This window comes from Hevea brasiliensis, chromosome 4, assembly GCF_030052815.1.
Source record: "Hevea brasiliensis isolate MT/VB/25A 57/8 chromosome 4, ASM3005281v1, whole genome shotgun sequence".
In the NCBI taxonomy this organism is placed as follows: Eukaryota; Viridiplantae; Streptophyta; class Magnoliopsida; order Malpighiales; family Euphorbiaceae; genus Hevea; species Hevea brasiliensis.
The window spans coordinates 52,328,028-52,354,176 of NC_079496.1; the positions used below are offsets into that span (position 1 = coordinate 52,328,028).

At 35.6% G+C, this 26,149-nt stretch overlaps 1 non-coding gene across 1 annotated transcript; it reads right to left on the reverse strand.

Annotated features, from left to right (window-relative positions):
• Window positions 1-1,835: 1,835 nt before the first annotated feature.
• LOC131179754 (small nucleolar RNA R71) lies at window positions 1,836-1,942 on the reverse strand. Its single transcript, XR_009148641.1, has one exon. It is a non-coding gene; the product is annotated as a small nucleolar RNA R71 (small nucleolar RNA).
• Window positions 1,943-26,149: the final 24,207 nt, after the last annotated feature.

The window sequence follows — 26,149 nt, forward strand, 5'->3', positions numbered from 1 at the left end:
TGTAAGCCTCTGTGCGAATGCAAGACTCTGCTATTATGCTCTAGTAAGTTATACGGCCTAGGGCTGTGTAGTGACAACAGTTCGTATACCATGTGATAGCCAGTTTTTTAATCCGAATTCCTGCTCTTGTTTACACATTCAAATCAAACTCCTAAGGCTTTTTGGACTCAAAATGACCTAACCCTAGAATAGCTATTATAAATAGAAGTAGAAAACATCAAGAAAAAGAGGGGATCAATCTTTTTATAGAGCTTTTTAGGAGTTTCAAAGAGCGCTCGCTTCTGCATTCTCTTCAACCATCTTGAGGGGAAGAATATCAGTATCAAGGAGGAGTTTTCAGCCAAAGTTCCACAAAATCAAAGCTACAAAACCCTCTTTAGTTCTTTCATTCCATTTCCTTAAATGGATTTTTATTGTTTTATTTCTTATAGATGATTTCTTTTTACTGTCTTTACCTTTTTATCATGATGTTTGCTGAACTCACCATGAGTGAGAATTTTCATATTCTGGAATTGGGAGAGTAATGCTTATAATCATTATTATGGATAAACATTAAGTTTTATTTATTGGATTTGAGATTTGTTCCTTAATTTAATTTCTTGTGATCTTAATGCATGCTATGTGTTGGTACCCACTTAGTATTGATTATAGATATTAATTGAAGGACTGAAAGGTGAAGATTATGTTAAAAAATCAATATTTTAAACCTATGAATTCCGACCTAGACATAGGCTGATTACCTTTGTGAAATTTCAAAATTTGCCAAAGACCTTAAAGGGTTTTAATTAATTTGGTTGCCACAAAAGTCGAGTTTAAGTTAATTAAAATACACCCTAGGTGCCTTGAGAGAGGACTTAGGATACCTTAGGATTAATTTCCATAAAGGCAAACGATTCTCAATCTAGTAAGTAAATAAGATAGCATCCATAGTAAGATTCAAGCGTGAAATCTTAATTTCGGAATAGTTTCAAAATAGATTATTTCATTTTAAGTTTATCATTTTAGTGTTTAAAATCAACAACTTTCATTCCCTCATTATTCGATAGCCTAAATAGTCAAAATCACTGTGTAGTTTGGTAGTTACTAATTAAATTTCTCGTGGGAATGATACTTTACTCATCACTTTATTACTTGTTAGTGATCTGTGCACTTGCAGTGGTTGTGAAATCAGCAAACAAGTTTTTAGCACCGTTGCCGGGGAATTTAGCTTTAGTAATTTCGAGCGATAAGCAATTTAGCTGATTTAGGCAATTATATTTATTATCTAATTTTATTTGATTTGTTTTATTTCTTTTCTTTTCTCTCAGGTGCCTAACCTGGTATATGACCAGAACAAGGCCAGAAGAGAAAATCTTGGACTGTGATCCAGAGATAGATAGAACTCTGAGAGCCATCAGGAGGGAAAGGAAACATCAAGAGCACGATCATGAAAATCTCAAAATTTCAACCATGGTCGATAATAATGATAGGCCAAGACTCTTGAGAGACTACGGAGCTCCATCTGTCCAAGGATTTCAGCCCAGTGTCACAAGACCCACAGTGGAAGCCAACAACTTTGAGTTAAAACCAGCATGGCTTCAAATGATTCAACAAACCCAGTTTGGAGGTTCACCAACAGAAGATCTACACTATCACCTCTAGTGATTTCTTACCCTATGTGACACGTTTAAGATGATGGGGTGTCTGATTAAGCCATAAAACTCAGAGCATTCCCATTCTCCCTTCAAGACAAAGCAAGGAAGTGGTTACTTTCTCAACCAGCTGGAACATTCACCACTTGGGAAAATCTCTCACAAGCTTTTCTAGTAAGGTGTTTCCCACCTGTAAAGACTGCAAGACTGAGACTTGAGCTCAACACCTTGAGACAAAAGGAAGGTGAATCACTTTATGACACATGGGAAAGATATAAGGACTTGTAGAGGGAATGTCCACACCATGGCAGAGAAGATTGGCTACTAGTGCAAAATTTCTATAATGGGTTACTACCCTCTACAAGGAGCACAGTAGATTCAGCTGCAGAAGGTGACCTAATGGAGAAAATAGTGACATAAGTACTTAAACTTTTAGAGAGGGTCGTATATCATAATTATGAGTGGTCAAATGAAAAAGGAACCACAAGGAGAACAGTAGGGGTTCTAGAAGTGGACGCCCTAAGCATGATAAATGCTCAATTTGATCAACTCATAAGGAGGCTTGATAAAATGCAAGCCAATGCTATAGGGATGAATAGTCAACATTAGGACAAGTATGGAGGAGGTACATGAGTTTAGAATATAATAGCTTCAATGAACCTCCCACAAAACAAGTGAACTATCTCAATAATTGGGGAAACTTTAACCAGAGGCAGTCCAACAATCCATATTCAAACACTTATAACCCTGGATGGAGGAACCACCCAAATTTCTCATGGTCTAATCAGTAGAATAAGCCAATAAATAAACAACAGGGGTACAAACCACCAGCACCCCCTGGATTTCAGAACAGAGGCCAAAACTTTGCACAGCCACCATCACCTCCTCAACCTCAGCAACTTGAATTGAAGATGACCATGGAATCCATGATGAAAGGTTTCCAAGTAACTCAACAACAACAAAATGAAATGATCAAATAGCTGACTTCCAGAATGGACCAATTTGCTACCCATAACAAGATGCTAGAGAATTAAATTGCTCAGCAAGCAAGTTCTTTAAGTAAGGCTGCTGGTAAACTGCCTAGTCAACCAGAGATGAACCCAAGGGAGCATTGTAAGGCAGTTACATTGAGGAGTGGGAGAACTCTAGTACAACCAGAGGAAGAATCGACAGAGGAAACCTCAGAAAAATTTGAAAGCCAAGCAAAGAAAAAGGAGGAAGAAGCCAAGAAAGAACAAGAAGAGGAAGTAGGGAAGAAAAAGAAGTTACTAGAGCCATACCAGCCTCTCCTTCCATTTCCTCAGAGATTTCAGAAAGCTAAATTGGACAAGCAGTTTGGAAAGTTTTTAAAAGTTTTACAGAAACTTTATATCAACATTCCCTTCACTAAAGCACTCTGTCAAATGCCATCCTATGCAAAATTTCTTAAGGAAATTCTATCAAAGAAAAGAAAACTGGAAGACTATGAGACAGTTGCTCTAACAGAGGAATGCAGTACCATACTGCAAAACAAACTACCTTCAAAGTTGAAAGATCCAGGAAGCTTCTCCATACCATGCCTTATTGGCAACAAGAAAACAGACAAGGCACTCTGTAATCTTAGGGCAAGTGTGAGTTTAATGAGTTGGAGATCGAAAAATTGAAGCCCACGACAATTTCATTGCAATTGGTTGATCGATCTGTTAAATATCATGTAGGCATACTTGAGAACATCCCCATCAAAGTGGGAAAATTCTTCATTCTAGTACACTTTGTTGTCCTTGAGATGGAACAAGATGTTTAGATCCCTATCATCTTGGGAATACCATTCTTGGTAACCGCCAGAGCAATCATAGACGTTAAAAATGGGCGAGTAACCCTCAAGGTAGGAGAAGAAGAAGTGGAATTCAACTTGTTCGACACAATGAAACATAAATACAAACCTGACGAATGCTTTAAGGTTGACATAATTGACAAACAAATTGAAGAGGAATTTCATAAGATACATCCTAAAGATCCTCTTGAAGCATGCATTGTGCACAACCACACAATGAATAATGAAAAGACATAAATAGCAGCCTGTGCACAATAGTTAGCAGCTCATCCACCCCTACCCTTAGCTCAAGCTTCCGAGATGGAGAAGTTGAAAGAGGAACAGCCCAAAGGCAAGCTCCAGGAAAACACCAAACAGGTAGAGCTGAAACCTCTCCCCTCCTCACTAAGGTATACATTTCTGGACTCAAACTCTAAATATCCTATTATATCAATGCTAGCCTAGCTAAGATAGAAGAAGAAATATTGCTAAGAGAACTTAGGACCCATAATAAGGCCATAGGGTATAAAATAGAAGACTTGAAAGGGATTAACCCCTCGTTTTTCATGCATAGGATACCTATGGAAGAAAACAGGAAACCCAATATCGAGCACCAAAAAAGACTTAACCCAAACATGAAAAAAGTAGTCAAGAAAGAAATTTTGAAACTATTAAATGCAGGTATCATATACCCAATTTCTTATAGTAAATGGGTTAGTCCAGTACATGTAGTTTCTAAAAAGGGTGGGACAACTGTTATCCAAAATGCAAACAATGAACTGATCCCTACTAGGGTAGTCACTGGTTGGCAAATGTGCATAGATTATAGGAAATTGAACAGTGCCACAAGAAAAGACCACTTTCCTCTCCCTTTTATTGACTAATTGTTAGAGAGGTTAGTGAAACACTCTTACTTATGTTATCTAGATGGGTACTCGGGATTCTTTCAAATTCCCATTCACCTAGAAGACTAAGAAAAGACCACATTCACATGCCCTTATGGAACATTTGCATATAGAAGGATGCCCTTTGGTCTTTGTAATGCCCCTGCTACCTTCCAAAGATGCATGATAGCTATTTTTTCTGATTATATTGAAAATTGAGATGATTATATGGAAGTTTTTATGGATGATTTTTCTATCTATGGAACTACTTTTGATGATTGCCTAGCTAATTTATCTAAGGTGTTGCAAAGATGTGATGAATCAAACCTGGTCCTAAATTGGGAAAAATGCCACTTCATGGTAAGGGAAGTTATAGTTCTGGGACATTGATATCAAAAAGAGGAATTAAGGTTGATAAGGCAAAAATTGAGATCATTGAAAACATGCCACCACTAACATCAGTCAAGAGAATGCAAAGCTTTTAGGGACATGCAGGGTTCTATAGAAGATTTATTAAAGATTTTTCCAAAATAGCTAAGCCACTTACCAACCTGTTAAGTCAAGATGTTCCCTTTGATTTTGATGAAAATTGCCTTGTCTCTTTTAACAGGATCAAAGAAGCCCTGATCTCAGCACTAATAATGCAGCCACCAGATTGGGAGCTACCATTCGAGGTGATGTGCGATGCGAGTGACTTTGCAGTTGGAGTGGTGCTCAGTCAAAGAAAAGATAAAAAGCTTCATGCCATTTCTTATGCCAGCATGACACTCGATGATGCGCAAATCAATTATGCCACCACAGAGAAGGAATTCCTAGCAATGGTGTTTGTAATGGACAAATTCAGATCTTACCTAATTGGGTTAAAAGTCATTGTATTCATAGATCATGCTGTCATCTGGTACCTTTTGAAAAAGAAAGAGATGAAACCAAGGTTGATTTGATGGATTTTACTCCTGTAAGAATTTGACCTTGAAATCAAGGAAAGAAAGGGATTCGAAATGCAGTAGCTGACCACCTCTCCATACTAAAATTGGAGTACTCAGGGGACTTCAAGGATTTTCCAATTTATGATTCATTTCTTGATGAGCAATTACTAGCATTCTCCCAAGCTCTATGGTATGCTGACTTTGTTAATTTTCTTGTATGCAGGGTATTGCCTCCAAACATGACTTATCAGCAAAAGAAGAAATTTCTACATGATTTGCTGTTCTACTCATGGGAGGAACCTCTACTGTACAAGAGATGTAATGATGGACTCATAAGAAGATGCATACCGGAAGAGGAAATAGAGAGCATTCTACAACACTGCCATTCATCACTATATGGAGGATACTTTGGCACCTCAAAAACAGCAGCCAAGATCTTGCAAGCAGGGTTTTACTGGCCACATTTGTTTAAGGATGTGAGATCCTTTGTGCTAGCTTGTGATTAATGCCAAAGAACAAGTAGCATTTCAAGAAGGAATGAAATGCCACTACATGGTATACTTGAGGTAGAATTGTTTGATGTATGGGTGATAGACTTCATGGGCCCATTCTCCTCTTCCCATGGAAATAAGTATACTCTAGTTAGTATTGATTATGTGTCAAAATGGGTAGAAGCTATAGCGACACCAACCAATGATGCTAGAGTGGTCATAAGGTTCCTTAAGAAGAATATCTTCACAAGATTTAGCACACCACGAGCAATAATCAGCGATGGAGGAAGTCACGTCTGCAACCAACAATTCAAAACATTATTAAAAAAGTATGGAGTGACTCACAAGATGGCCACACCTTATCATCCTCAAACTAGTGGCCAAGTAGAAATCTCAAACAGGGAACTGAAGCAGATTCTAGAGAAAATTGTAAACCGATCGAGGAAGGACTGGTGCGTGAAGTTAGATGATGCACTGTGGGCATACCGCATCGCATATAAAACCCCAATTGGCACAACACACTTCTGACTGGTTTATGGAAAATCATGCCATCTCCCTGTCGAATTTGAGCATAAAGCTTACTAGGCAATTCAGATCCTAAACTTTGACCTCAAAGCTACTAGTGAAAAAAGGCTCCTTTAACTGAATGAGTTGGAAGAAATCCGACAAGATGCATACGAAAATGCCAAAATCTTCAAAGATAAAACCAAAAGATGGCATGACAGGTGCATAGCAAGGAAAGAAATAAAAGAAGGAAACCTTGTCCTATTGTTCAATAATAGATTGAAACTCTTTCCAAGGAAGCTGAAATCAAGATGGTCCGGACTTTTTAAGGTAGCCCAAGTCTTCCCACATGAAGCAGCAGAAGTGTGGAGTGAAACCTTAGGAGCATTTAAAGTCAATGGGCAGAGGCTGAAGCCATACTTTCAAGGAGAACCCATAGAAAAAGGAGTCAATTACACCTTCAAAAACCCTCCTGACAGACCATGAAAGATGAAAGCAAAGTCCAGCTAAAGACTATAAACAAGCGCTTTTTGGGAGGCAACCCAAAATTTTTCTGAACTTTTCTTCTTTTCCTTTCTTATTTTGTTTTTGTTTCATATTCATTAGTGTTTCATTTTGTAGGACCTTCTGGAAAAGCAAGGAGTTGGAAGCATGAGAGGAGAGGAATCTTCAGGTCAAAAACACACAAGAGAAAATTGAACAAAATCTGGGAAGTAGCTCTATTGCTAACCTTTACATCCATTTTATGCATTGTGGTGAGAAAAATTTTTAATAAGGAAAAAATTAGAAAATCAGAATATTACATGGGTCGTGTATAGGTTTCACACGCCCTGTGTAACTTTTTGGAAGTCCGTAAAACTCTTGCAAATTTTAACTCTAAGGGAGACAAAAAGTTACACAAGTCCCCTTTGTAATTTACACGGGCCGTGTAATGTTGCTAGCAGAATAACTTGAGGATAGAAAGTTACACGGGTCCCCTTTGTAATTTACATGAGCCGTGTAACATGTTCAGCAAAGCAACTCGAGAGACAGTAAGTTACACGGGTCCCAGACCTCATTTACACAAACCATGTACTATGATGGAACTTGAAATTTTCGGGCAGAAACTTACACGGCCCTACATGTTGGCACCCGTGTAGTGATACATGACCCATGTATCATTTCGCAGATGAGACTCTTGGGGTGGGAAATGCAAAAAACGAAGAGTCCTAATGGCTTTTTAAATACACCCCTTGCCTTGAAACCGTTCATAAAGACAAAACCCTTCATCTCCACCCCTCCTAGTATATAAAAACCCCTCAAATCTCTTCTCCCTTCACCGAACCCTAGTTTTCTCTTTCCCAAAACTGATCAATGGCTCCTGCAAAATGATCTGCACAAAGAATGGGCTCTTCCTCGAGGCAAGGAGGAGAATCCTCACCTTCTTCCCCTTAGCCGACACCCTAATGCCCAAGAATAAGGGCAACCTCTCCTCAACCAGCCCATCCTCAACCACAACCCACTCAACTAGCCCCACCGCAATGCCAGCCACGAGCCGCTCCACAACCCGAAATCTCCATTCCTTGGGGATTCCGTGATGATGCCCACAAGGCCATGTGCACCCGGCTTCACACTCGGAAAATAAGCTCCATAAAATACATGGATTTCATGCTACTGGAGAAAATCGGGCTGCAGGACGAGATCAACGGACTCCTCAATAGCATCAGGTTGACAAGGTTTGCCCAACTCCAATTCCCTGCATACCGAGACACCACACTAGAGTTTTTGGGTAGTTTCAAGGCTACTTTATGTCCTACCAATAGGGAAGATAGAGGCAAAATTAATTTCGCCTCCATGGTGTCGACCGGGTAATGAATGTAGATGAGTTCAATGCCATCTTCAGCTTTGACAGCACCGGCCACCAAGAGATACCTCGGAACTGCATGCTCTACAACAGTAACAACTTCTGGAGTTCCATAGCCTCGAACACGGAGCCTTATAACTCTAGCAAGTCAAAATCCTCGGGTATTACTAGTCCAGCCCTGCGTTACATGCACCGGTTAGCCGCCCACACCATCATGGGCCGTGGTGATAGCCTTGGCATGGTAAATGCCAGCGAGCACTTTTTCCTATAGTGTATGGTTGTAATACCCCAAACCTCCGAGTTATGAATAATACCACTTTTGGTCCGTGACTAGTACTATTCAAAGACACCTTGAGGACAAAAAATAAATAGAAAATTAATAGAGATAGACACAATAAAAATTCAAGTGACCCAAAAATATAAAGACTCACCTAGTATATTGTAAAAGAGGGATTATGACCCGATAAGGGGCATTTTGGTCAATTCACTTTAAGAGTTGATTTTTGACCAAAATGTCAATTTAATTAAATGAAAATAAAATATTAAATTATGAAGAAATATTGAGGGAAAAATTAAAGTAAAAGTGGAAAGAAAATAAAAGAGGTAAAAATCTAGAATTTAAATTCCATTTTTGACCTAATTAAAATTAATGACTTATGGGCTTTTGACAATTTAACTTAATTATTTAATTAAAAAAGAATAAATAAGTATAAAAGAAGACAAGTCTCCTTCTTTCCTTTCTTCCATGCCACCACCCATCTTCCCTCTCCCTCTCTTTTCTTTTCTCTTCTTCTCCAATGTTCTTCCACCATTGTTTTTCCTTCTAAATCTTGATTCACTTCAATTTCCTTCATAAATTCCACAGCCCACAAAAAGAAAACATCAAAGAGATCTTTGATTGAGAGATTAAAAACAAGAAGAGCAAGATTTGGAAGAGATTGGAAGTGAGAAAAATCATCAAGTGAGGTAAGCTCTCTCTTTCATGCTTGATTAACCAAATATGCTTTGAATCAAGTTTGGGTGTGATGAAATAACATGAGAAATTGAAAGGAAACATGTATGGAAATCTAAACTAGGGTTTTGGCCAACTTAGGGAAAATTAGGGTTTTTATGTATTTTACTTAAATTGATGATAAATCTAAGTTAAATTAAAGTAGTATGCATGATTGGGAGTAGTAAGATTTCATGGGATTGCATAAGTTGAATTATGGAAGATTAGGGTTCATGGGGAAATTGGGTTTTGGTGCTAAAGAGTGAAATTGGTGTGTGTAGTGTTAAATTATGATCATTTGAGGTTTATTTTTTTTGAATTGACATTAGGTTGATGAATGGAAGTAATGAAATGGTAGGATTAGGGAAAATTGCAAACTTTGGTGTTTGAAAATTGTGGGGTTTGTGCTAGGAAGTGCCATTGATGTGTCAATGCTAAATTATAGTCATTTTGGGTGAATTAAATTTGAATTGAGGTTGGTTAATGGAAGTAATTGAAGAAATGAAAAATTGAACTTAGGGCAAAAATTTTTCACACTAAATTCACTGTGTTTGGAAGCCCATAACTTAAGCTACACAACTCCAATTGGTGTGAAACCAACTGGAAACGAAACTTAAGACATAGGGCTAGAATTTTCATGATGATACCCTGCCCCGAAAATGACCTTAAGCTACCCAAAATGAGCCTTGAAATGGGAGATAAAATTCTAGAACCTGGAGAATTTGACCATATGAACAGTAAACTTTGCATGGCCATAACTCAGTCTAGAAAACTTCGATTTAGGCGATTCTTGAACTGATGGAAACCTAAGACATAGTAGAACATTTCGCATGAAGAACATTATACCAAATTTGTAACATCCCTATGTTCGGTAGTGTGTTCTACTATTCCAGTGACCAGTGTCTGTCTGGATAGCTAGGATGCCTAGAATTACATTTAAATGTTAGTGAGGAGATATAAAATAATGAAATACAAGAAAATAAAATACAAGAAAAACAAAGGAAAAATAATAGCAATGAAATGAAACTAAGTTAAACGAGCCAGCACCGCAACGATGGGTGACCGCCCGGGGAAGTTACGGCGCAGGCAATAGCGGACTCCAGGACTGCAGGGAACCCTCGGAATTTAGTTTTGAGACATAATTAAAAACTTATTAAAGTATAAATTTCATTATAAATATCAAAGAAAAATTAATTAATTAGTACAAACAAAAACGAGAAATCGAGAAAACGACAAAATTCGGTGTTACCGGAAAATTGGGAATGCAACCCGAATAGGGGCATTGTGGTCAATTGACACCCTGAGTTGCCTTTTGACCTAAATGTCCATTAAAAATAAGTAGTATTAAATTTTAAAAATTCCATGAAAATGAGAAACTTGACACAATGTAAATAGTGAGAAATTTGGGTGTTAATTGCAAATTAGGAAACTTATGGTTATTTAAATGTTAATTAAGGTATGTGGAGCACTAAGTGGATTATTTAAATGTTAATGGACATGGAGGGCAGCACTAACCATCATTTTCAACCTTCATTTTCAACATAGCCGAATGGGTCTCTCAAGCTCTCCATCCATGGCCGTTTCACGCAACCTCCCTAAACTCCACCATTTTCAACTTAAAACCCAAAGCTTGCTTCACTAACTTTGCTCCCCACATCACAAGGAAGAGTTAGATAGCAATTTTAAGAAGTTTAGTGAAGTTTTGATGAAGCTTTAAAAGTGGTAAGTGTGTATTTTCAATTGTTGTTTCATTAAACTTTGAGTGGATGTTGTGGTGAGTTGTTTTGTGGAAGAAGTTTTGAAGTTTGATGATTTAATGGTGATATACCATTTTGGCAGCATGGGAATTCAGTATATTTAGCTTCTTTTCACTTTTAAATGGTTGTTTAAGATGTTGATGTAAGTGTTTATGTGTATAGAAATAATTTAGATAATGTATACTAAGTGTATGTGTGATAGTGCACTTGGTTTTGGAAGCTATTTAAAGGAGATGTGTAATTTGGCAACTTTTAAAGTGTAGATGAAATGTGTTGTTTCATGGTTTGGTTTACTTAATTATGTTGTTTATGGTGGCAGCATGTATATATGTATAATAGATTGGAGTTGGATATATAAATGGGGTATGTTCATGTGGTTAAATTGTGTAAATGGACTTTGGAAAATTCTGAGTTATAATGTGTATGTTTAGAATAGTTACAAGCTGTCCAAAATGACCAAAATGTATTGTTAAGTATGTTAATGGTATGGTACAAACCAGAATTGACATGAAAGAGTTAGCTTGGTAAGTATAGAATGTGTAATTGGTAAAGTGATGAAGAATGTGTAGTAGGGCAGTGTATGTTTTAGCTTAGAACCTTAAGTTTGTGACTCTAATTGGTATGAGACCAATTGGAGGTGAAACTAAGCACAAAATGTTCCAACTTTCATGAAGGAAGCTTACCTAAATTCTGCCTAGAAGGTGACTTGAAAAATGACCAAATCCGGATTAGTGACTTGCAAGCCTAAAAATTAACCATATGGGCAACAGTTAGTTTTTTTACCATAACTTACTCAAAACAGGTCCAATTGACCTGAAATTTTTACCATGAAGAGTTTAGACATAGATCTACAATTCTTATGAAGACACCAAAACCCATAAATGGCCAGAACTAATCCAAATAGCTTGCACAAGTTTGGGTACCAAAACTGGCTGAAATGAAAATGACCTAAAAATGACCTAAGCCTACCATTTTAGTGCATTCTGTCTAGCATTGGTAAATTGACCATATCTTGGTCTACACAACTCAGAATGACCTAAAATTTTGTCCCACGTGCAATAAGACATAGACCTACAAGTTTGTAGTTTGGAATCAGAACCTGAAAATCGAGGGGACTAGGTCATCCGGCTAGGTCTAAATAGTATACCAAAATCCGATAAATTGTAATAAAATACAATACACTTGAAAATGAATTTGGTAACATATACCAACACTAAAGGACTATAAAATATGACATATTGGTAACATTAGAATTGACTCACTTAGAGTACATCAAGGTTCAACATTATAGGTTGACTAATGAAATGAATTGAAGAGAATAGTACCAAGAAAATTTAGATATTGTATTTTATTGTTAGAAACAATTTAACTGAGTACTGAAACACTTTAAATTATGTGTTTCAGTTGAAAAGGATATTGGGAAGCATAAGGAACAGTGAGTCAAGACCTAGGGGCAACTCAAATCAGGTTTGTGCACAACTAGCTTTTAATTGATTTTATTCTGAATATTTCATATGATTAATTGACATATTTTTCTTATGTATTATGTTTAACAAGCATTGGATTTAATTCAATGATTATTGAAATTGTTATAGTATGTATGAATTTAGCTTTGTGAAATGGTATTTCCACAAGTATTAAGCATTGTTGTGGATTGAATAAATTATGTTTTGGAAAATTGTGATAGAACATGCTTTGAATTGTGATGGGCAATTTGCATGGAAAAATGCAAATTTATGATTTGGATTGTGAAGAGCATAAAAATTATTGGATATTGGAATTGACTTTGAATCGAATTGTATTGCGATTTATGCTCACTAAAAGGATCGTGATATTGTTTTATATCTCACTATAGATGCTTGACTAGGTTATTACTCGTCTCTCTCATTTGTTGAGAAGACAATGAAGTTAGTTGCATTATGATTACCATGGTACGTGCACAGGCTTAAATTCTCCTCTTATTAGAGGTTAGATCTAAGTTTTATGTTATGGCCCTTTCGAAAATTTCATTATTGTGATGTGTACTGTGCATGATGATTCGACCTCCCCGACCATAGGGACTTAGAATCACCCCGAAGATGGCCCTTTCGGATTAGTCTTGCATAGTTAGTGAGATAAAGAATGATTTTTGAGATAAAGAATGACTTTTGAGATAAAGAATGATTTTTGAGATAAAGAATGGCTTTTGAGATAAAGAATGGTTTTTGAATAGTAAAGAATTGTGATTTCAATTATGATTTATGTATAATTGATTTTGTTGAAATTACCTTAAATATTTGGTTGTGATTTGATAAATTCAATTTCGTGATCAAAGTCATTTTATACAAATGATTTATATTATTGGCAATACATATTTTGAGTTTGGGAATTTGATGAGTATTCAGATTTCCAAATTATTTGCTATAAATTTTGTCAATGTACTATATTTTAAATTATAGTTGTGCACCACTGAGTTCACCACTTAGCGATAGCTTTGTATGCTGTTGCAGGTGAAAAGAGCATAGAGCAATTGAGTAAGCTTCTTTGAAAAGACATTCATATTAGCTCCAGGTTTACCCATGTACAGAGGTTTTGATGTATGCATGTAATAATATGTATGTAAATTATTTGAGCAGTTGTATAAAAACTCTTGTAAAATATTTTGGTGTGTAATTAAATGTAAATTATTGTGATATAAATGTTGAGTTTTGTAATCAATGAAATGTTCTTTATGATGAGATTGGTTTGAAAATGAAATGATTTGATTATTGAGATTTGAATTATGAGTTGAAATGAAGTTATTGGAATAGTATTTGAGAACATATATTGGGAGTGTTTTCCTTTTCAGGTTTGAAGAACTATTTCCTCAAAACACAGCCAGCACCTTGTTGAAATTTTGAAAAATTTTTATAACACCAGATTTTAAGCGATGATTTAAATTTCATGAAAATTGTTTTAAAATTCCTTGTAGTATATTTAATGTGTTATCGGTAAGCGAAGTATGGTAATTCATTAGGTGTACTACGGGATCATGTTACATCTTACGGAGGAGTAGGTGTGACATGTTTTGTGGTATCAAAGCCATGGTTTTAAAGTAAATTTCGATATGTGAATTTGAAATCTTTTTGTTAGTAACTACAACTGATCAAATGTTTGATACATATAGCACATTTACATCATAAATATGAACTAAATGAGAGAAATCTCCTTGTGTTAATTGTACAGGAATAGAAAATCCTGTGAAAAGATACAGAAGAGAATAATGAGACAATAGAATAGTCTGTGATGGTAGAAGTACAAGTTAAGGCCCCAGCTCAACAAAGTGTCGAAGGCCCAACTGTACCAGTTTTACCGGTATAAATTACTGCACAAATGGCCCAGTAAATGGCCACTTTCTTTCAACAAATGGCTGATACTCTGTCAGCTCAAGCTAAAGCACAAACCCTGACCCCCACAAGGGCAACATGAAATAGAGAAGAGGGAGAGACCTATGGGTCAGAGCTCGAACAGTAAGTTGGGGAAGAGAAAAGAATTTTAGGAACCCCGAGCTCAGGGATATGACAGAGGCAAATCATCAGGGCAGAGAACACCGAGATGTAGTCGTCGAACAACCAGAAGTTCCTGTTCTGCCCATTTCTACCATGTTTGTGGTAAGCTACATGGAGGTATTTGTCGTAAGGGCTCTAGAGCCTACTACACTTGTGGAAAACTTGGACACTTTATTAAAGATTGTACTAGAGCACCTCGATCTACTCTCCAAAGTTCACAGATAGACAGTAAAGGTCGAGATAGAAATAGAGTTGGTACTCCTCACAACTATAATATAGTGAATCAACCCGAACATAGTAGCGCATCAGTTAGAGCATCCGCTATGTGCCAAGGAGAAAGAACAAAAACTTTGGATGTAGCTGCTGGTAAGTTTTTAATTTTTGAAAGAAATAATGAGTTATTATTTGATCCCAGCACTACTTATTTGTATGTTAGTTTTAGAACTATATGTTCTGTTATTATTCCTTTACAGGGGAGTAAATTTTGATGCATTAGTGATTAGTCCTTTAAGATAAGGATTGTGATAATAAGTGAAATTAGTTTTGGAAGAGTTTATCGGTGAAAGGTATTTTTTAACACACCATAAGTTATAAAGCTAAACGATAAGCCTACTTAATGTAAGGCAAGAGGACATAAAAGTAAATTGCAATAATAGAATTGCTCTAGATGAGGGCAAAGATGTTACTTATTACCCTGGACTACAGGGAACCCAGAAAAATATTTTTAGGACTTAAATAAATGTCTATTGAAGTATAAATATCATTATAAATATCAAAGAAAAATTAATTAATTAGTACAAAGAAAAAAGAGAAATCGAGAAAATGACAAAAATTGGTGTTACCAAAAAATCGAGAATGCAACCCGAACAGGGGCATTGTGATCATTTGACACCGCGAGTTGTCTTTTGGCCTAAATGTCCATTAAAAAGTAATGACGTTACAATTAGAAAATGTCATGAAAAATTAAATTGGTGGTACATAGTTTAAATAGCAAAAGATAGGAGCTTAATGTGGGAATATGAAAACCTTAGAATAAACAAACCTTAAATTGGGTGATAGTGGTCCACTAACTCCATTAAGTGGGCATATAATCAACCTATGGATAGAATATACTTCATATTCTTCAATATCCCAAGATCAGCCAAAAATATTCTTGAAGAAAACCTCCATTGCCATCCCACTTTTAAGCTTCCATTCTCCCATGATCCAAGCCATTTTTCCACTTGATTTCTTCACTAAAGTTGTTCTACACAACTTGGGCAGTAGATAGGCAGCAAGAAGATCAAGTTTTGATGAGGTTTTGAAGAGTTTCAAAAGTGGTAAGTAAGTGTTTTTTATTATTGTTTCATTAAAACTTGAAGGGATGTTATGGCTAGTTGAATTGTGGAAGGATTTTTGAAGTTTGATGAGTTAAGGGAGAGGTACATTTTTGGCAGCCATGGAAATTCAATAAGGGCAGTTTATCCTTGCATGTAAATGGTAGATTAAAGTGTTGATGTAAGTGTTTATATGTGTAGGAGTAAATTTGATAATGTATACTAAATGTATGTGTGATGGTACACTTGATTTTGGAAGTTTGGAAACTAATTGAAGGGATGTACAATTCGGTAAACTTGAAGTGTGAACCAAAATATGTTATTTCATAGTTTGCTTTATGGAATTATATGGTTGAATTATGGTGCTTGTTATGGCAGCTTGTTTATGTGTATAAAGGTTTGAGTTTGAACATGTAAATGAGCTTGTCATGTGGTTGTATTGTTTGTAATTTAAACTTGGAAAATTCTGGACTATAATGTGCATATTGAGTGTGGTTATAAGCTGCCAAAATGACCAAAAATGTGTTGTGAAATGTGTTTATGTTATGGTACAAAACAGAAATGGCGTGAAGGAAATAACTTGGTAAGCATAGGATGTGTCCTTTGGTATGTGATGAAAAGTATGTTGCAGGGCAGTGTATGTTTTGGCTTAGAACCTTAAGTGTGTGACTCCAATTGGTATGAGACCAATTGGAGGTGAAACTAGGCACAAAATGTGCCAACTTTCATGAAGGAAGCTTACCAAAATTCTGCTTAGAAGGTGACTTGAAAAATGACAAAATCCAGATTAGTGCTTTGAAAACCTGAAAATTGACCATTTGGGCAGCAGTTAGTTTTTTGGCCATAACTTACTCAAAATAGGTCCAATTGACCTGAAAGTTTTACCATGAATAGTTGAGACACATATCTACAATTCTTATGAGGACACCAAAGCCCAGAAATGACCATAAGCAAGTTAAATAGCTTTCACAAGTTTGGGTCTAAAAACTGGCCGAACCAAAAGTGACATAAAAATGACCTAAAGTGACCATTTTGAAGCATTTTGATCAGCATTAGTAGATTGACCATAACTTGGTCTACATAACTCAGAATGACCTGAAATTTTGCCTCACAAGCAATAAGACATAGATCTACAAGTTTGTAGCTTTGACCGAAACCCGAAAACCTAGGGAACTAGGTTATCCGGCTGGATCAAATTCATATACCGGAATCCAACAAATTGCAATAAATTGCAACAAACATGGAAATGAATTTGGTAACATGTACCAATACTAAAAGGCTACAAATGTGACATATTAGCAACATTAAAACCTAATTCACCTAGAATGCATCGAGGGCCGACATCTTAGGTTGACTAAGGAAATAATAGAATTCAATAAATTAAGTATTAGGCCTTATTGTTAGAGACGGTTTAAATGAGTACTGAAACACTTCAAATTGTGTGTTTCAGTTAGCAAAGGCTCAGGGAAGGGGAAAGAAACACTGAGTCAGAGCCAAGAGACAGTTATCATAGGTTTGTGCACAACTAGTTTTTAATTGATTTTGTTTTGAATATTTTATATGATTAAATGACATATTTTTCTTATGTATTATGTTTAACAAGGATTGGATTTAATTCAATGATTATTGAAATTGTTAAAGTGTGTATGAATTTAGCTTTGTGAAATGGTATTTCAACAAGTATTAATCATTGTTATGGATTGAATAAACTATGTTTTGAAAAATTGTGATAGAACATGTTTTGAATTGTGATGGGCAATTTGCATGGAAAAATGCAAATTTATGATTTGAATTGTGATGAGCATAAAAATTATTGGATATTGGAATTGACTTTGAATCGAATTGTATTGCGATTTATGCTCATTAAAAGGATTGTGATATTATTTTATATATCACTATAGATGCTTGACTAGGTTATTACCCATCTCTCTCATTTGTTGAGAAGACAATGGAGTTAGTTGTGCTTTGACTACCATGGTACATGCACAGGCTTAGATTCTCCTCTTATTAGAGGTTAGATCTAAGTTTTTTTATGTTATGGCCCTTTCGAAAGTATCATTATTGTGGTGTGTACTGTGCATGATGATTCGACCTCCTTGACCATAGGGAGTTAGAATCTGATTCGACCTCCCCGACCATAGGGAGTTAGAATCACCCCAAAAATGGCCCTTTCGGATTAGTCTTGCATAGTTAGTGAGATAAAGAATGGTTTTTTAGAGAAAGAATGGCTTTTGAGATAAAGAATAGTTTTTGAGATACAGAATGGTTTTTGAGACACAGAATGTTTTTGAATAGTAAAGAATTGTGATTGCAATTATGATTTGTGTATAATTTATTTTATTGGAATTACCTTAAATGGTTAGTTATGATTTGATAAATTGAATTTCGTGATCAAAGTCATTTTATATAAATGATTTATATTATTGGTAATGAATATTTTGAGTTTTGGAATTTAATGAGTATTCAGATTTCCAAATTAATTGCTGTAATTTTTGTTAAGGTATATTGTATTATGTTTTAAATTATAGTTGTGCACCACTGAGTTCACCACTCAACGATAGCTTTGTATGCTGTCGCAGGTGAAAAGAGCATAGAGCATTTGAGTAAGCTTCTTTGAAGAGACATTCAGATCAGCTCCAGGTTTATCCATGTACACAGGTTTTGATGTATGCATGTAATAATATGTATGTAAATTATTTGAGCAGTTGTATAAAAACTCTTGTAAAATATTTTGGTATTTAATCAAATGTGAATTACTGTAAATGTAAATTTGAGATTTCATTTACCTGAATAGTTTTGTAATATTAATTTTGAGTATTGTAATCAATGAAATGTTTCTTTTATGATGAGATTGGTTTGAAGATGACTTGATTTGATTATTGAGATTTGAATTATGAGTTCAAATGAAGTTATTGGAGTTGTATTTGAGAAAACATATTGGGAGTGTGTTTCTTTGCAGGTTTTGAAGAACTGTTTTCTCAAAATACAACTTGCGCTCTGCCGAAATTTTGAAAATTTTTATAACACCAGATTTTAAGTGATAATTTAAATTTCACGAAAATTGTTTTAAAATCCCTTGTAGTATATCTAATGCGTTATCGGTAGGCGAAGTACAGTAATTCATTAGGTGTACTATGGGATCATATTACATCTTACGGAGGAGTAGGGTGTGACATGTTTTATGGTATCAGAGCAAGGTTTTAAAGTAAATTTTGAACTGTGAATTTGAAATCTTATTGTCGGTAACTACAACTGCTCAAATGTTTGATACATATAGTACATTTACATCATAAATATGAACTAATGGAGAGAAATCTCCTTGTGTTGGTTGTACAAGAATAGAAAATCTTGTGAAAAGATATGGAAGAGAAGAATGTGATAATAGAACAGTCCATGATGGTGGAAGTACAAGTTGAGTCCCTAGCTCCTCAGAGTTTTGAAGGCCCAACTGTACCAATTTTACCTGTACAAATTACTGCACAAATGGCCCAACAAATGGCCACTTTCTTTCAATAAATGGCTGATAATCTATCAGCCCAAGCCTAAGTACAGACCCAACCCCCACAAGGGCAGTGTGAAATAGAGAAGAGGGAGAAACCTATGTGTCAGAGCTCGAACAGTAATTTGGAGAAGAGAAAAGAATTTGAGGAGCCCCGAGTTTAGGGATATGACAAAGGCAGATCATCGGGGCAAAGACCACCAAGACCTAGTCGTCAAACAACTGGAAGTTCCTATCCTCCTCATATCTGTAACTCTTGTGGCAAACTACATGAGGGTATTTGTCGTAAAGCCATTGGAGCCTGCTACAATTGTGGTGAACATGGACATTTTGTTAGAGATTATACCAGAGCACCTCGATCTACTCTCCGGAGTTCATAGACCGTTAGTCAGAGTCGAGATAGAAATAGAGTTGGTACTCCTCACCACTATAACACAGTGAATTAACCAGAATATAGTAGCGCACAAGTCAGAGCGTCCACTATGCGCCAAGGAGAAAGAACAAAAACTTCGGATGTAGCTGCTGGTAAGTTCTTAATTTTTGAAAGAAACAATTAGTTATTATTTGATCCCAGCACTACTTAGTTGTATGTTAGTGTTAGAACTATATGTTCTGTTGCTATTCCTTTACATGGGAATGAATTTTGATGTATTAGTGACTAGTCTTTTAGGATAAAAACTATAAAAATAAGTAAGATTGACATTAATTTTGGAAAATTTGTTAGCAAAAAGTATTTTCTAACACACTATAAATTATAAAGCTAATTGGCGAGCCTACTTAATGCAAGGCAAGAGGACCTAAAAGTAAGTTATAGTAATAAAATTGCTCTAAATAAGGGCAAAGATGTTACTGTTAGTAATTGTCAAGGGATATTATAATCAGAATCGGTTTAGGATATTAGTGGAGTCGAGAAAGATAAGATGTCAGAAAACCTAGTCCATGAGGTTATAACGTAGTGACTATGTAATGTTCTCGATGTTTGTATTGTAACCTGCAGATTACAGTACCAACATGGGATTGTTTTATAGAGCTACGTGCTTCCTCGTGGTACAATAAATTAAGAATATTTGTAAGTAATCTATAATTTGATATAGTTACACCCGAATAGAGTCCTATTATGGGAAATAAATGTGAAAATTCTAGTAAGAAATTTAAAACTTCAGAACTAGCCTATCAAACGACTATACTTGTAAGGTAGCTAGAGTCAGTGACTTGGTTACATTAATGTGAACTACTTGTATCACAGTAATTGCTATAAGCTTAGAGATATCAGTACGACTTATCATCCTCAGACGGATGGACAGTCGAAACAAGTGATTCAGGTAAATTTTGAAACTCATTGAGTTTCTATAAATAATGAAATGAAATGATAATAATAACCTATAAAATGTAATAAGCCCTCGAGAATATACTAAGAACTTATGTCCTTGAATCCGAGGGAAGATGGGACAGATACTTCCCACTAACAGAATTTGTATACAATAATAAGTGTCAAGCTAGCATACAAATGGCACCCTATGAAACATTGTAAGGGAACGGATAACTACGAATTTTGTTATGAGACTTCCGAGGACACAAAATAGTCATGATGCAGTATGGGTTATAGTTGATAGACTAACCAAGTCTACTCACTTTTTACCAGTTCGGATGGACTATAGTTGGAGAGATTGGCTAGATTGTACATAAATGAGATAGTAAAACTACATGGAGTGCTAGTATCGATTGTATCAGAAAGAGATCCTAGGTTCACTTCTAGATTCTGGGGTAGTCATCAGATAGCCCTAGGAACTAGATTGAACTTCAACACGGCATTCCACCCACAGATAGATGGCTAGTCTGAGAGGGTAATTCAGATATTGGAGGATATGCTACGGGCTTGTGTGATTGAGTTTGAAGGTAGTTGGGATATACACTTGCCTTTGATTGAATTTGCTTATAACAACAGCTACCAATCAAGCATTGGGATGCCTCCATATGAAGCTTTGTATGGCAGAAAGTGCAGAACTCCCCTATGTTGGGATGAAGTAGGTAAAAGAAAGATGATTGGGCTTGAAATTGTTCAGCAGATAGAGGAAAAGATCAGATTGATCAGAGATAGACTCAAGGCTGCATCAGACCGTCAGAAGTCCTATGTTGATCTGAAGAGAAGAGATATTGAATATGCAGTGGGTGATAAAGTTTTCCTCAAAGTTTCTCCTTGGAAAAGGATTATGAGATTTGGCAGAAAGGGGAAACTGAGTCCTCGTTTCATCGGACCATATGAGGTTTTAGAAAGAGTGGGTCCTTTGGCATATCAGTTGGCATTACCTCCGGAGCTAGAAAGGATACACAGTGTCTTTCATGTGTCCATGTTAAGGAGGTACAGATCTGACCCATCTCATGCACTATCAGTTGAAGAGATTGAGGTAAATCCAAACCTCTCATATTAGGAAGAACCCATAGAAATTCTAGCATATGAGGTGAAGCAGCTGAGGAATAAATAGATACACCTGGTTAAAGTACTGTGGATCCATCATTTAGGCCAAGAAGCTACTTGGGAACGTGAGGAGGATATGAGGAGACAGCACCCACAGTTGTTCAGAGACTAATGCTAGGTAAAATTTTGAGATGAAATTTATTTGAAGGGGGGGGGGGGGGAAGAATTGTAACACCCCTATGTTCGGTAGTGCGTTCTACTATTCCGATGACCAATGTGGTCCGAACAGCTAGGATGCCTACAACTACATTTAAAAATAGGTTAAGGGACATAAAATAATGAGATACAAGAAAAGAAAATACAAGAAAAATAAAGGAAAAATAATAGCAATGAAATGTAACCAAGTTAAACGAGCCGAGAATCCTAGCGATGGGTGACCGCATCGGAAAGTTGCGACGTGTACCGTTGACTAGCCCTGGACTGTAGAGAACCCTGGAAAATAATTTTAGGACTTAAATAAATGTTTATTGAAGTATAAATATCATTAGAAATATCAAAGAAAAATTAATTAATTTGTACAAAGAAAAAAGAGAAATCGAGAAAACGACAAAAATTGGTGTTGTCGAAAAATCGGGAATGCAACCTGAACAGGGGCATTGTGGTCATTTGACACCGCAAGTTGTCTTTTGGCCTAAATGTCCATTAAAAATAAATGATGTTACACTTAGAAAATGTCATGAAAAATTAAATTAGTGGTACATAGTTTAAATAGCAAAAGATAGGAGCTTAATGTGGGAATATGAAAACCTTAGAATAAACAAACCTTAAATTGGGTGATAGTGGTCCACTAACTCCATTAAGTGGGGATATAATCAACCTACGGACAGAATATACTTCATCTTCTTCAATATCCCAAGATCAGCTGAAAATATTCTTGAAGAAAACCTCCATTGCCGTCCCACCTTTGAGCTTCCATTCTCCCATGATCCAAGCCATTTTTCCACTTGATTTCTTCACTAAAGTTGTTCTACACAACTTGGGCAGTAGATAGGCAGCAAGAAGATCAAGTTTTGGTGAGGTTCTGAAGAGTTTCAAAAGTGGTAAGTATGTATTTTTTATTATTATTTCATTAAACCTTGAAGGGATGTTATGGGCAGTTGAATTGTGGAAGGATTTTTTAAGTTTGATGAGTTAAGGGAGAGGTACATTTTTGGCAGCCATGGAACTTCAATAAGGGTAGTTTATCCTTGCATGTAAATGGTAGATTAAATTGTTGATGTAAGTGTTTATGTGTGTAGGAGTAAATTTGATAATGTATACTAAATGTATGTGTGATGGTACACTTGATTTTGGAAGTTTGGAAACTAATTGAAGGGATGTACAATTCGGCAAACTTGAAGTGTGAACCAAAATATATTATTTCATAGTTTAGTTTATGGAATTATATGGTTGAATTATGGTGCTTGTTATGGCAGCTTGTATATGTGTATAAAGGTTTGAGTTTGAACATATAAATGAGCTTGTCATGTGGTTAAATTATTTATAATTTGAACTTGGAAAATTCTGGACTATAATGTACATATTGAGTATGGTTATAAGCTCCCAAAATTACCAAAAATGTGTTGTGAAATGTTTTTATGTTATGGTACATTACAGAAATAGCATGAAGGAAATAACTTGGTAAGCATAGGATGTGTCCTTTGGTATGTGATGAAGAGTATATTGCAGGGCAGTGTATGTTTTGGCTTAGAACCTTCAGTGTGTGACTCCAATTGGTATGAGACCAATTGGAGGTGAAACTAGGCACAAAATGTGCCAACTTTCATGAAGGAAGCTTACCAAAATTCTGCTTAGAAGGTGACTTTAAAAATAACCAAATCCGGATTAGTGCTTTGAAAACCTAAAAATTGACCATTTAGGCAACAGTTAGTGTTTTGGCCATAACTTGCTCAAAATATGTCCAATTGATCTAAAAGTTTTACCATGAATAGTTGAGACACATATCTACAATTCTTATGAAGACACCAAAGCCAAGAATTGACCATAAGCAAGTCAAATAGCTTGCAAAAGTTCAGGTCCAAAAACTGGCCGAACCAAAAGTAACCTAAAAATGACCTAAAGTGACCATTTTGATGCATTTTGACCAGCATTAGTAGATTGACCATAACTTGGTCTACATAACTTAGAATCACCTGAAATTTTGCCCTGCATGCAATAAGACATAGATCTACAAGTTTGTAGTTTTGACCGAAACCCAAAAACCGAGGAAACTAGGTCATCCGGCTAGATAAATTAGTATACTGAAATCTGACAAATTTCAATAAAATGCAACAAACATGGAAATGAATTTGGTAACATGTACCAATACTAAAAGGCTACAAATGTGACATATTGGTAATATTAAAACCTATTTCACCTAGAATGCATCGAGGTTATACATCTTAGGCTGACTAAGGAAATAATAGAATTCAATAAGTTAAGTATTAAGCCTTATTGTTAGAGACAGTTTAAATGAGTACTGAAACACTTCAAATAGTGTGTTTTAGTTAGCAAAGACTTAGGGAAGGGGAAGGAAACACTGAGTCAGAGCCAATAGACAGTTGTCAGAGGTTTGTGCATAACTAGTTTTTAACTGATTTTGTTATGAATATTTCATATGATTAAATGACATATTGTTCTTATGTGTTATGTTTAACAAGCATTGGATTTAATTAAATGATTAAAGTGTGTATGAATTTAGCTTTGTGAAACTGTATTTCAACAAGTATTAATCATTGTTGTGGATTGAATAAATTATGTTTTGAATAATTGTGTAACACCCCTACGTTTGGTAGTGCGTTCTACTGTTTCGGTGACCAGTTTTGTCCGGACAGCTAGGATGCCTAGAACTACACTTAAATATTGATGAGGAGACATAAAATAAGGAAATACAAAAAAAGAAAATATAAGAAAAATAAAGAAAAAATAATAGCAATGAAATGTAACCAAGTTAAACGAGCCGAGAACCCTAGCGATTGGTGACCGCATTGGGAAGTCCCAGCGTGGACCGTTGACTAGCACTGTACCGCGGGGAACCCTAAAAAATATTTTTAGGACTTAAATAAATGTCTATTGAAGTATAAATACCATTAGAAATATTAAAGAAAAATTAATTAATGAGTACAAAGAAAAGTGAGAAATCGAGAAAATAACAAAACTCAGTGTTATCGAAAAATCGAAAATGCAACCCGAACAGGGGCATTGTGGTCATTTGACACCCCTAGTTGTCTTTTCACCTAAATGTCCATTAAAAATACATGACATTACACTTAGAATATTTCATGAAAAATTTAATTGGTGGTACATAGTTTTAATAGCAAAAATTGGGAGTTAAATGTGGGAATATGAAACTTTAGAATAAACAACCATTAAATTCTAACTTAGTGCTCCACTCACACCGAAAGTGGACCACTACATCTTCATTTGGACAGCAGATTTTCATCTTCTTCAACCTCCCAAAATGTCACACCCTACCCCTCTGTAAGGCATAACATGATCCCGTAGTATACCTAATGAATTACCAACTCCGTCTACTGATAACCCATTAAATACACTACAAGGGATTTTAAAAACTTTTCTTACTTCTTTCACAGTGGTGAGCACTATTTACAGGTGTTAAAAGCCTTTTGAACTGAAGTGATAGAACTAACACATTTGACTATTAGTAATTTCTGTAAAAATTTTAGCAGAGTACCCTCTATTTTTTGGATAAAACAGTTCTTCAAAAACCTGTAAAAAGCACTTCAATATTTTCCTCAATCTCAAACTCCAACAAAATTCAACACAATATGCTTTTCAACTCAATCGACAGTAATTTTTCAAAGACTGAAATACAAGAAATATAATACAATTTTTTTACAAGTCAAAATAACTCATAATTTACTTTACAACTTTAATGTACAATTTTAATTTACAACTGCTCAAAACCAAAAATAATATGTACATACAGTGAACATACATTACAGTACAAAATGCAAAATGTGGTATACTCATTATACCCGATAATCTCTCGCTGGATGTACTAGCAGCCTAATCTGCTGCCCTGTCCGTCTGTCTACCTGCGACAACAATAAAAAGCTATCGCTGAGACAATGTCTCAGTGGTGCACAATAATAACCAAATACAACTTTAAATCACAGTTCATAAATCATATAAATGATAGATACGTAAAACCATAGTTAAATTCAAGACAATGAATGTTATAAGGAATTTAACACAATATCACAATAAATCTCAGTAATCAAAACGTAGTTAAATTCAAAAGACAATGAATGTCAATAAGAATTTAAACTCCATTTTACAAATTATCAAAGCTCATAATAACACAATTTAGTCAAATAATTTACGAACACAGTGTTGCCAATTCATACACAACTTAAGCCATGACACAAAATTTCCGATCAATGCTGCGTTGTACACCACGACAAAGCAATCACAACCCCACTAATCGAAATCAATGAGGAAGGGAGCTAGCTATATAATGAGTACTCATCTGATCACCTCAACTGGTAAACTAGAGAGGGAAAAAAATAA